The 13,541-nt window shown below is 45.1% G+C and overlaps 1 protein-coding gene and 1 long non-coding RNA gene across 4 annotated transcripts in view; one reads left to right on the forward strand and one right to left on the reverse strand.

Moving 5' to 3' along the window:
* The window catches only part of nr6a1a (nuclear receptor subfamily 6, group A, member 1a), a 138,001-nt gene that overhangs the window by 29,704 nt on the left and 94,756 nt on the right, over positions 1 to 13,541 (forward strand). The window lies entirely within an intron of this gene.
* LOC127602333 (uncharacterized) lies at positions 3,209 to 13,465 on the reverse strand. The gene is made up of 2 exons (XR_007962755.1): positions 12,510 to 13,465; positions 3,209 to 4,449 (listed from the first exon to the last, which is right to left on the reverse strand). It is a non-coding gene; the product is annotated as an uncharacterized LOC127602333 (long non-coding RNA).

Consider the following 13,541-nt stretch of genomic DNA (forward strand, 5'->3'; position numbering starts at 1 on the left):
GAAAGAGGCAGGGGTGAGGTGATGGTCCAATGTTAAGGTCCAGGTTCAGGCGAAGTTCACCCAGGACTCCCATTGCTGCCATTGCAGCGCCAGGTGGCACGTAGGAAGGGTCAGAGGTTGAACACAGTTCAGAAAACGCTGACCCCGACGTGACTCGCTGCCCCGATTTTCTGCAGTTCTCCTCGGGCCTTTCTCAATCGCTCCCTCTATAAAGTTGTGAGAAGAGAATCGGAGGGGTAGAGGTGAAAAAGTGGAAGCTAGTCCGAGAAGAACTATTGAACCTGCACAACGAGTGAATAAGCAGCATTGTTGTGTACAGCAGGAGGATTTATGAAGGCCAAACCTGATGGGGTTGTAAACTTGACGAGTTGGGCTTGTGGCCGTGGCGACTCTCTGGCTTGCTTGCTATTGGCCCTATTATACCCTTAGGATGCCTCAGTGCATGCATTGGGTAAGGGTGATGCTCAGGTCAAGGGGGGCTGAGGCAGGCCTTGTAAATGTTCTAACAGGGGTGGGAATTCAGAGACCCCCATTCAGTGACCAGAAACCTAGGTCAGGGGCCAAATAGCTGCGTTAGCAACAGCTGTTTTCAGCACTATCTTGTTGATTCGGTCCCAATCATCGAAAACATCAGTTCTGTAATTTGTTTATGGGACCCTGTCTTATCAGGTTTGCCCCACGATACTTGAGATTGATGGTAAGTGATCTTAGGTTTTTATTTTAAATTGACTGCACTGAAAATGGTTTAAGCTGTTTTCGAGAAAACTCGCTCCACCTGGTTTCATGGACACTCAAATACAATTCATCACTTAACATATTCAAATGTTATGTAAAATTTAATTCGGATGAAAATCAGACAGTGGGTATAATCTAGCTTTTTACTCTTTTTTTTTGCATGGCCCCTGGAGACACACACACACACACACACACTCACACACACACACACAGAGAGTCGTATGGTTATCAAGCTTCTTTGGTGACTAGTTATGTTCCATTGTTAATCATTACCAACCAGCTGCCTATTCCACAACACTGAAATACTTTCCCACCTCCATTTTCTCCTCCGTCAATAATTTCACCCCTATGTGTTATGACATAATTGCACACTATTGCATACAGTGTGCGTACATCCTGGGAAAATGTGTGTCATGGTTTACAATCATGAATTTACAAAAATAACACTTCTTTCATGACTGAAATGATACTTCACAATATTTCCTAATAAGTGCCGCTTCCGCTGCTGATAAGGTAAGGGCTCCTGCTGCACGACACGTTCCAGGCCAACAGAGGGCGTTAAAGGCATGCTGGATGTTATGTCTGCGCCCACGTGCCACCTGGACCCAATGAACTCGACTCCATATGGAAGTATTTGGCTAGAACCCAGCTCAGGCTTTCCCTTTGTCTCCGTATATCTGGGTGGACTTTTTATGTTTGAGTCCAAAAGTCATTCGAGATCACCAGGTTTTCATTTTCCAGAGAACAAAGCAGCAGAGTGTTCGAATGTTTTTGACAGCGCTCTCACTTTTTGCTTTACGACGCCCCCCCGCCCCCCACCGCCCTGCCAACAAAATGTATTTTAGCCTGTGTTTTCACTTGTCTGAATAGAATGTTTTGAAGTCAAAAGCGCTTTTACTGGTATTTTTCTTGAACAGATTCTTCCGTCAGTGGTCTGTCTCCCTTGTCTCTTTCTCTCACCTTCTGCATGGAATGCGGTATGAGTGACGTATAGCGTGCCGCCATGCTTTCTTTTGATTTCAGCCTTTAGAAATTTATGCTTATCCTAGTTGTTAGTCACCCAATTCTTTTGTTCGATTGGTGCCCGTTGAGTTGCCGTTGGACTCGGGGGGTCATCCTGTGTACTGTTTCCGGGTTCAGAGACAAGTGGGTCACGCTTTTCCTGTGTCATTGCCTTTATTATTAGAATTTGTCGGGACAAAGCTGCAAGTCCGTGGAGATACACATGCTGATTTGTGTGTGGCCCTAATATACTGTATGTAGCCACAGTATCTCTTGTCACACCCAACTTTAGAGTTGGAGTACTTTCCTGTGCTGCGATTTCACAGTTTTACACTCAGTAATATCATACAATACTGTACTGTATATATCCGCTAAGTCTCAGCAATCCCCTCAACCGTTCTTCTGTTTTGTCTGTCATTTAACCTAAATTTGACAAATTCCATCCATCCATTTTCCCAACCGCTTATCCTCACGAGAGTCGCGGGCGTGCTGGAGCCTATCCCAGCCGTCACCAGGCAGTAGGTGGGGCACACCCTCAACTGGTTGCCAGCCAATCGCATAATTTTACGAGTTGAATTATGTATTGAATGATTTATATATATTACTGTATGCATTGCATGAAATAGGCAATTTTTTTCCGCCGGTAAAAAAAATATAATTCTTCACAATCAGAATCAATTAATTTTTAACTAAGATTTCTGACAGATGATTGTTAGCAACTCCCACTTGGTGGCTATTATTGAATTCAGAAAAAAGAGAATATGTTGTGCCACGACAGCAGGGATTGCCCCCCCCCCCCCATCCCCCGCCCCTCTCGAAGTGTTTATCTAGCCTTTATGGGGCAATTAGTCAAAGATTATTACCATATGCCTATAGGTCCTTCATGTAGTGCCAAAGAAAGACTGACTTTTTATCGGTTCAGGTTCTTATCTCCCTCATTGAAGTTTTCCCTGAGCAGTGTATATCTTGAGCAAGCATGAAATGTAATGTAGGATATGAAATTCAGGGAATGTTTTTAGGCCAGGAAAAATATTTTCTGCCTTCATGTAAGACTAACAACATTTACAAATCTGCTGCAGTTGATTAATTTCATCTTGCGTAAGGTAGCAGACAACATGGCTAACCAGAGTTATTCGGAGGTTTCATTTGGAATTCAACTGTTAAGTGGAAAGCAATTTCCACTTAAAAAAGTTTTAAGTTGTAATTTTACAAATTTAAAACGAATACGTCTTGGTGGGAATCCTGTTATAGGCCGAAGATCCACAAACATGCAGCAGTTGATTCTGCAGTGGACACAAAACAAACAATACTGTAATAATAGTAATCATCTGCAACAAACTCGGTTCACAAAGATTTAAGCAAAACATCAGGAAGACATCTAGTTACATCCCATTTAGAACTTGGCTTTGATAGCGTCCAACTCTTATATTGAAATAAGAATGTAGCTTGATGCCATCAAAAGAATGCAATGTCAAGCATGTGATAGTCTTTATTTCTTTCTGAAAGATCCATCTGGCAAGTTTTAGGAATGTTTGTTGACACTCTTTGGTCTTCATTTCCATTGTTGAACTCCAGTCACAGTCGAGTTGGTCTCACAGCAGATAAGACAAAACGTGTTCCTAATTACGAGCAAAAGCAAAGAGCACTGAACTCAATCAAGTTCCACATTTTCATTTTTGTGCTTGAAAGGAGGTAGGGCCACCACTCAATTCCAATCTATGTGCTATCCATATTGTTTCATCTTGTCAGAATTTGTGTTCGGTGTAATCTCAGGCTCTCTGAGACAGTTTACCGCAGTTTGCATTCATTGATCAGTGAGTTATTCTCGTGTCAACCCACCGACAGCAATGAATGTTTATTGCAGCATTTACAGGTGGAGCCAAAGTGTCCGGTCCGTCCTAAACGAATTCTTCAGCAGACGAGCGTTAGGAATCCAGCATCCGTGGAACGGTCGCAGGATATTTCAAGGAGCTCGTGGAACATGCGATGTGGCACCCCTCAGGGTACAGTCAACGGTCGATGGTTTTGCCTGAGTTCAAACTCACCGACAGCGTTGAATGTTCACTGTGGACACCGACAGAGATGATGTACCTCGCCGTTGCCGTTTCATTGATGGCAGATGTTTCACTGGCCGAACAATTTAAACATACACAAACTTTGAGAAAGATCAAAAAGCACTACACATTTTTTTTCCTTTCCATTGGTTGCATGGTTCTTATTGTCGCTTCGTTTGGTCTCCGACAAGTGGAAAATCACACACGAGCTTGCCGGTTGCCGCCCAAGATCGCTTGTTTTAAAATGTCTGCAGTTCCAGATTTAAATTATGGAGCGTATGTAAATTGGCCACGGTATCAGTTGTTTCTGTGATCCGGCTTCAGCTTTCACCAATCGGTTGAAAATTGAAGCCTTCAAACCAAAGTGCTGTTTAATTTTTTGCATGGGTATTTCTCTTGGCCTGAGTGGGTAAGCCGTGCTCCAGCACGTGTTACCACCCATGCTCATGTTGAGGTTGAAATGACGTTGCCGGCAAACCAGAAGGAATGAGGATGATGATGATGATGATGATGACGATGATGATGATGAGGACTGAGGCTTGGATTTCCCTGAAAATAGCTCTTCAGATATGCCGGTAAACTCGTTCATCGTTTTATCTTCGTCCCCACCTTCTTCAGAATGATGAGCGGTGGGTGCTGTCTTGTGTCTCGTTCCTGCCTGCAGCAAAAAAAAAAAAAGGGTGGGGGTGGGAAACAAAAGACGGGGAAAACATCTGAAATAGCGTGAATAAAAGGGCAGAACATGTTGTCAGTCTGGCTGGTGGAAGCAGTGGAATTAATGCTTCCAAGTGCGATCAGAGAATGTGGCTGTGCCCCACAGCTTAGTGCACTGCAGTGGTGTGCTAGTTAGAGATTACTGTTCCCTTTACCCTGCGCTGAACCTCAACTTCTGCTCTGGGAGTGCGCCTTCCTGTGTTCGCTTCTTTGAGGCTGGAAAATCATGCAGCCATGTTTTATTAATGCTCTCAATGTCTGTCTATCTATCAGTGCCTCCGCAACAATGCACCGTCTTCTTCCTCTCTGGCTTGCTTGCTTGGCTGTTGCAACCAGAGAAAGGAATGTAGAACACTGTACTGCGTTTGCCTCTCCATTTTTCCTTTTTTGTGATGAATTTAGGCTACTTGTGTAGTTGGAGGCTTTTTTTGTTTTCCTCACAATGTTCATTCACAATTGAAACGTTGGTTGTTACAAGTCATTGTTGCGAGATTTGTTCCAGCTTTGCAGGGCTGGCTTTCTGAGCACTACGATGAAAATTGAGCACGCGAGTGCGAGTGCGAGTATGTCCGAGTCTTCACGCAATGTACATCTTCAGAATGAAGCCGTTGCTGAGTGCATTCCATATTACCGCGACCTTTCAAAGAGTTAGTTCTTCTCCACCAAGAAACTGTTTTCATGAGCATGACTGAAGTTTTGTTCCCCGTCGACAAATTCTGGGTTCCCATTAAGTTTAGTGAGAACTGAGAAATAAAGATGTCACGCGTTTGTTTACAGCTTTCGGGTAAAACCTATGGGCCATATTTCTTGTTTTATCTCCACGTTGCTCCTCGTTAGATGCCTCCTAGCCTCAAGAATGCATCTCTCTGCCTTGCTCGGCGTGTTTCCATTCAGAGACAAGTAGGGAATGAATCGTTTTTTTTTCCAGACCCTCTGGCTCAGGCTAAAGTGGCTTCCCTCCTTGGCACTTGGCCTCGTTGGCTGCATGCCACAGATACACTTGAGTCCCCCCCGCCATCTATTCTCAAATCTCTCCTCCTCTCATACCGCCTCCACTGCTTTCTTTCATGTGACCAAACCGGTACCCTAACTCGCTACCTTCTAATTGTTAAGAAGGGCAATAGTTCCTTGGAGATGTTAATACCGGCACTGGTGTCTTCACCAGAAACTTTGAATAACTGACAAATGTACCAACGTGTGGCGTGTAAAAATAGCTTGCCGAGCATGAGAGCTTGACAAGGCTTGAGTGAAGAGTGCAACGATGTGACTGAACTAGTGTGAACTCTGCCTCGTCAGCACATTCCAGGGGTTGGACAATGAGAAGCACACAGTGTACTCTGTCGTGTTACCGGCCGGTCGACAGCCAGGCCTCCGTGCTGCCGTATTCAAAGCTGGTGTAAATTGAAGCAAACGTGAATGAAGTCATGACTTTGTAAATTGGATTTTGCCTCCTGTGTGAACATGAAGGTGAAAGACATGCCGTGTTACTTACCGGGTGACCGTGGCACTGTGGCAGAGTTAACATACTGCGGCAATCTGTGTTGATTTAGAGACCTCGCCAAATGTCGCTTTGAGCACCATTAACGAGATGAAATACAGGAGCTTACTTTTCTCAAAACAGTCTCCAAAGTGTTTACCTGTGAATATGTTCACCACTCCCATAAAACTACACCTCCACATACGGGGAATTAGAGACTCGAATGATCAATAACTTAACCTCATAAGGAACTCTCACTTTTCCTACAGTCTGATTTGTTACAGCAGTGTGAAGACAACAGTTGACTTTGCCAGTCATGTCATGCAATTTCAAAGAATCTCCAAGGCAATGAAAAGCTACGCGCTAAGAAAGAAGCAGCTATGATATAAAACATGTTGTCATAACTTGTACACCGAAACACGACCACCATAGCTGAGATGCCTGCCCCGAAAGATCGGCTCGGCTGCTTCAGAAAATGTACTTGCACACTTTACCATATCATCATTCCACATTTTTTTTTTGCACAGTCTTCTCAATCTCAAATCTCAATCATCAGCACTGCGAACGAGCCTCTTCATGGCCAACTCAATTCCACAAATTTGCTGTAATTACTGGACCACTCCGAACAGGCTTGAAACCCAATAGGACGCTTTCTGTCTGCCGTGAAGTAACATGGAAGACATTCGCCACTCCGGCAGCATTCAGTTTTACAGTCCGTGCTGTCACACTATGAAATTACAGAGTCGAATGGGAAGGAATATAAAAGTGCAGATATGAAATGTAACGTCAGACTGGAAATCATTTTCAATATTACAGTGTCAGATCATTTATTTTCCGGTGTACGGTGATTTTACATTTGGCATTAAATTTTAACGGAAGTGCGCGAGGGTTTTGTTTTGTTGCTTAGTCGGCATGTTTTGTTAATTGATCTCGAAATTTGGGGATGTATTTTTGAGTGGATGTACTGTACGTTCCCATTGAATTCTGGTGACGCACATTTGATGAAGTCGTTAGAAAATGGGCGCACCTTAAAACTACAAAAGCCACTAAAATCGCAATCGAGTGGTGCGTTTTTTTCCCCCTACCGGTTCATAAAAACAAAAACGAGGCATAGGAATCTTGAGGGAAGGACGATCTGTTATAATACGAGCTGGATTAGCGATGGTACCCTTTTGCGGTGCTCAATTGTAATCTATGTAACTGTTCCGAGTCAACAATCGAAGACAGTTGCTCACTAGCACGGGTCTTAGGCCAGCCCGGGCCCGCTCCAGTTGAGGGACGCCTTGTGGCCGACTGCCAAGCCTTTCCAGAATCCCTCGGCCTCCACGTGCCATGGATCACCCTGCCAAGGCTTCAGGCATTCACGAGCAACCTTGACTGGAGCCAACCCAGCCTCTCTCTCCACTGCCAGCTTGCTTCTCAGCATTAACCCGTGACTCTCAACGGGTGACACTTTGCTCAAACGCATCATCCACGCCGTTTCTGACTTACCTTTCCCTGCTTGTCTTTTGCTCAGCTCGTCCTTGTAGCCGCCAGTATTATTGCATTTGCCTCTGCTGAGCCCCCTGTCTGTTGAGTGTTTTAAAAAAATATATATTTTGTGTCTCTTTGCTGTGTATCTTTTTGAACCTGGTTACAGAAGCACTTGATCGTGTCAATCTGGCTCTCGTTGACTTATTCACTTGTGCGGCGCGCCTGAGAGAACCCGCCTTGCGTGTCACACTCCTCGCTCCTCTCCAAAGCTTTGTCGGCTCATTTTGTGAATGCTGAGGCTGATGATTATGTACCACGCGCTTTCTCGCTGTAGTTTGGAGAATTTCGAACAAAGTGAGATGAAAGCGCCCTTTTGTGAGTGTCGTATGAATTTAACCGTGACATTTCTCTGCAGTCCGCAAACATTTTATTTTCAAATCTTCCACAGACTCAGACGTGCAGATTGGCCCCGCCCTGAAATAATATGTTTCAATGTATCGAAAAGACGCCCCCCCCCCGTCTACTCTAGGCAATATTATCCCAATCGTGATTTAAACACTTTAAAATAAGTGGGAGACAGAAGGATAAAGCAGACTGCTTGATGAGGACTTTTTCAGCCCACACGCAGTCTGTTCCACTCGACAGCCTAGACGGAGCCCGTGGCTGCAAGTCTTTTTTTTGGGGCCGAATAACCAAGCGAAAACGGCCTTTCGATGCACGGAGCGGTTTGAGTGAAATATATAGATTTATATTTTCTTTTGTCCTGTCATCTTTTTTACTACACAGCCAAAAGCCATTACACAAGAACAAGCAATCCATTAATTAAAACTGTGATGTGGTTGCTCCGGTGCAATGAAATACATATTCAGCATTTTTCGGCGCTGTTCCTGCCTTGTACGACCGACTGAGACGAAACCGTCTCCTATGTTGCTCCTATGTTCGCTAGATGATTCCCATCCACGTTTTGCAAACTGAAGACTTCGCAGCAGTTGGGTGCATTTGCTCATCACCCCATCAGGGGCACTGTGTCCTTAATCCACTGCACTGTGCTTGGTGTTCCGGTGACCTGATTGATTAGCTTCATAAAGTGAAGATCATCTTTTCGTCCCACGATGAAACGCCCGCGGTTTCGCGTTCTTTTTTCCCTCCAAAGTGATGGCTAAAAGCGTGACATTGGAAGTAAACCAAAACTGCGGTGGTAAAAGTCAGCTAGGTTGGATTAAAACGCCGAGCGAGCCCCCTGCATCGAACTTAGATGACTGTTGCGGCCGGTGCTTTTCTGAGTTGCTCAGCGACTTAACCCTCCTCCCTGGCACCTTCCTCCTCTCTTGCCGAGGAAAATCTCTGCTGAATTCATGTCTTCTTTCAGATTTCTAAGAGGCGTTAAACCTTTCTGGATTAAAGGAGGTAATCTGACAGGCAGAAGATTGTATTAGCCAGAGTGTTGGCAGAGCTTTTAATTTCCCCACTCTTTTCATTTCCCCCCTCACAGCCCGTCTCTCCTGCTGACCTGCTAGATGGTATTATTTTGTCTTTCTTCTGAATTACAGAAAAAAAAAACATCCTCACATATTCACTCTCTCTCTCTATATCCCTCTCTTTTGCTATCTCCCCTCCTATGCTTTCCCCCTACCTCTCGCTCTTCTCGCAGTGACAGCATACTTATATGAACCCATGATTTATCATTTGCTAATCCGTGCTGATTGTGGAGCTTTTCGCACAGTCCTTATCTGTTGCTGAGGCCGCTTTTCACTCCATAGACGCCAATTATCTTTTAGGCTGCCTGCAAACAGACTTGTCTCTGTCAGCCAGCTGCAGAACTGCCACCAAACCGCTTACGTTTTATATAAAGGACACATGACATGGAACTCCAACAACCGGCGCTGCGGATGGTTTAAGTGAAGGCATTTTTGATTTGCGATAATTGATGGGTACTGTATTTCCAATTCTCTCTCTTTTGTACTACTAATCTGCTCTTAATCATCTCAAACCTCCATTGTGTGTCTTTTTTACAGACTGTAGGGCCATGAAGAAGAGGACTCATCTTCCCTCGTTAACACAGGAGGTTTTTTAAATTATTTTATTTTTAAATGCTGCTTGGCGCAACATTCAAGAAGAGGAGTTATCATTGCGCTTCCATGTATTCGCCATGACTTGACATGACTCGAAGTTTAGATTTGTTAGCATCAAGTCTTAACATTTTGCTTGCGTGACCAAACCTCCACTTTGGTCTGACAGCCGCAGTGGAACTGCCTCACTCTGACTCACGCCACACTTCTTGAAGCCAAGGTTAGTGACAACATGAGGTTACGGCGAGCCAGGCTATGCCTGTGGGGAGGGTATGCAGATGATGGTGCACTCAGCTGATGTGCCGTTCAATTGTCAGAGTAATGGGAAGTGACGTGCACATCACAGCAATGTGGGTCAGAGCGCCAGACGACCGGCCCGCGGCCTCTCTCTGCTTTATTAGGCAGGCAATGTCTAATCTGCTGTCGCTCGACCAGACGAAATTCTCTAATCGACCCTGATATTCACTGAACACACATTACCATCTTCCCTCATGCTCAGAAGCTCACTTCTAGCACGGAGGGGCTTGTCTATTTGTCATGCAAAAGATTCAAATGTTAAATGTGAAGTTATTGTTTAATCAACCAAAACACTAAGCTACTATTTGTGCTGTTTTGTTTAAAAGATGTGCATGAGCATTTGGTACTTATATATAAGATTTGAGTGCACTTTGCTTCCGTGTGTATATGGAATATAAGTGTCACCCACATATATATATATATATGGTATATATATACAGGCAGCATTTTTTAAAGCCGTTTTTTTTCTCCCTGCAACGTGGACTGGATTCAGATTTTTCAGCAGGCGAAAATGGGTCGGATCAACTGAGTTTAATAGGATTCCCATGACATGGTCAGAGGCTGCTGTCTGCAGGGGAAGAAAAAGCCGGGAAGGGAAAGGTTCAAATGTAAGGACAGGGTTGGGAAGGGAATGGGGGGGGGGGGGGGGGCAGCAAACTTTTGCGAGTGTTTATTTCGCACCTGTACAAGTCCATTGCAGCCAGAGAAAAGTGACACATGCGGGCCTTGAAGTGGTTCTGGCATTTTCTGCTCAAACAGGTTTTTTTTTTTTTATGGTGGGGGGAAGACGCCTCGAGGAGTTCAGTCTCTGCGAATCTGCCACAGCCTCATCAAAGGCAGTAATTTCCTGTTCATTTCTGGCTCCCATCCCCCCAACTCCGAGCTCTTGTCTGCTAATCCCACCCCTGCACACAACCCCCACTTCCACCCCCTCCCAATCCCCACCCTGGGCCCCCCTGCTGCTGTCCTGCCTGCCTGTGCTTCAGCTTGCTGCACTCTCAGTCGGAGGACTGCGGTGGGAGGCTATATGCTTTGTGTCCGGGGCTTGCAGTTCAGTTGAGCACTAACAAATCCTCATTGTCCCATGCAAGAGTGGTGTTAGAGGAGACCGTTGTTTGTGTGTGCGTGTTGTGTTTTGGGGGGAGGGAGCGGGGGGGGGGGGGGGGGGGTTGCCTTGCTGTCTGGTTTCTATTCAAATCCAGGTACATGCAGGCCTGGGAGGGAACAAAGCATGTCGAGGGGCTTATAGAGTGTCAAGCATGGGACCAAAGTCCTTCGAGGGCTCAGCTGAGACTGAGGGCTGAGTTGAAGGGTCATAGGAGCTGCTTACACAACTGCTGCCCTCTCTGAACTGAGCACACTATATTAGCTCTGCAAGTGATGCTGGGAGGTCCCATCTTCTGATGCACCGTCAGTCAGCCACAGTCAATATCAAGACACTTAGCTGACGATGGCAACCCAAATGAAGAATTAACCTTGACAAGAGTTTGTCAATGACAAAATGTAATTTGGTGAAGTGCCTAAATTTCAAAACTGTGTTACTTGACCGGTTTGTGAAGAAAATATTTTCCCCCCATTTTTTTTTCCCACTAGTAGCTAACAAAAGGCGACTTTGAAGTTTGAGTCAAGCTGCCACTGAAAACAGGTCTGTGGACTAAGATGTGTATCAGGATGGCAAGACTCTACATGTAAAGGTATTTTACTTGGCTTTCAACTAGAAGGTTGGCGCACGCACGTAGCTTTCTTATACCATGACTTGTTTTTCCATGGATTGTTGTTCTTGTGCTGGCATTAAGCCTTTGTAGTTTTGCAGCAGTCCCGTGTACATCTGTCGGGATGTTTTTGTTGTTGTCATTACTCTCTTATGCGCTCAAGCTTTTGCAGTGGATTAAGAGCTTTGCACAAGAGCAGACCAGAACGAAAAAAAAGGCCGCATCGGAAAAACCATCGCTTCCTGTCACTGAATACATTCCAATGATTCCCCATGTGAGTTGATGGGGAAAACCAAGGAAAAAGGAAAAGAGAATTCTATTCTATTGGTCATCTATATTTAAACACCTCTAAATTTAGACTTCCTATTCTGCATTTCCGTTTTCTTGATTGCAGATTTGGAAACGGAGGCAAAGAATCCATTTTTCAAAATGAACCCTCACCCCTTGTTTCTCACACTGAAAGGATTTACGCCAATGATGGAAGGAAAGACATCTTATTTCATTCAGCTGGCGTACAAAGCAAGTTGGAAAGGCGGGGAGACCTCTTTGAGAATCCCAAAATACACACACACACACACACACACACACACACACGGCACACTTTGTCCAGCACGCACAATCTGTGTCGGTTGCTCTCTTTCACATACATTCTTCTCAAAGTTCTCCCACACACAGAGTTTCTGTCTGCTTTTGCTCACACACACACATAAACACACACACACACACACTCATACAAACTCGGACATTTTCACGCACATTAGGATCCCCACACGCCACTGTGCTAGCTGGAAGTAAATCAGTTAAAACTATTCATTTGGTACACAAGTCGTTTAAGAAACGGAGGTTGAAATTTCAGTGAAAGCTGAAACATTCTCCAGTGAAGTCAGGGAAATAATGAACATACGCCAAAGTGCTCAAGACATTATCAGTAAGCTTTTTAAGCGAAAAGAGAAGGTCAATCAGTTCAAATACTTACCGGCAACGGGACCAAAAGTTGGACAACAGCAATCTATTGTGGCTGGACAGTAGAAATGGGGCAACGCTTCCATAGTCAGGCATGAAATATTAAACCGGCCTATGTGGGTGAAATGGATTGAATGCGTCCTCTCTCTGTATGTCTCACCCATACACATGCACAAGCACACAGTGGAGCACAATCCTGACATGCACTCTTTCAGTCCGATCTCCCTGCCGCCAGTGGGACCTCAGCCAGGAGTTTGCAAATACAAGTGGCTCAGAAATATCTCTTCCTCTCTCTCTCTCTCTCTCTCTCTCTCTCTCTCTCTCTCTCTCTCTCTCTCTCTCTCTCTCTCTCTCTCTCTCTCTCTCCCTCTCTCCCTCACTCAAGCCCTCCCTCTCTCCCTCTCGCGCCTTCTGCACAGCTACATAGATAAACAAGAAACCACATTCCCACATGCATCCACCCCCCACTCTGCACAAACACACTCTGCACACTGACGTGCACGCTCGCACGTACACACACAGAGGCATACACAATAGCAACCATACACACAAACACACCCACAAAAAGACAAGGCGCAAGTTCGAAACTGTTTCACATTTTCGTGCATGCACTATATATGAGGCTTTTGATGGACAGCAGCACATAGTGTCATGTGTGGAGCGAGGCTGTCTGGGATTGGCTGGAGGTCCGGGAGCGGAGGGGGAGCACGGGGTGCTGTGATTGGTTGGCGCTCACACCATTAAAAGGAGAATGCTTCTCTATTGAATCGCAGCCAGCACGGGCCGAGTCTTTGCGATATGGCTCTGGAAGAAAAAGGGGGGGAAAAAACATTCAGAGACACATATGATTCAAATATTGATCTGATGACAGAAAAACAACTTTGAAGGTGCAGATCGACATTGTGCTCCGACTTTACTCAAGAAAACAACTCAATGGAGCGTGCAGTGCGGTGCATAAGTGAAACCTATCCCAGCTTATTTCAAGAGAAAAGTAGGGTCTGGTCGGCAGACAATTGCACATAGACCCTATAGGGGAAATTAACCC

This window comes from Hippocampus zosterae, chromosome 6, assembly GCF_025434085.1.
Source record: "Hippocampus zosterae strain Florida chromosome 6, ASM2543408v3, whole genome shotgun sequence".
NCBI lineage: Eukaryota > Metazoa > Chordata > Actinopteri > Syngnathiformes > Syngnathidae > Hippocampus > Hippocampus zosterae.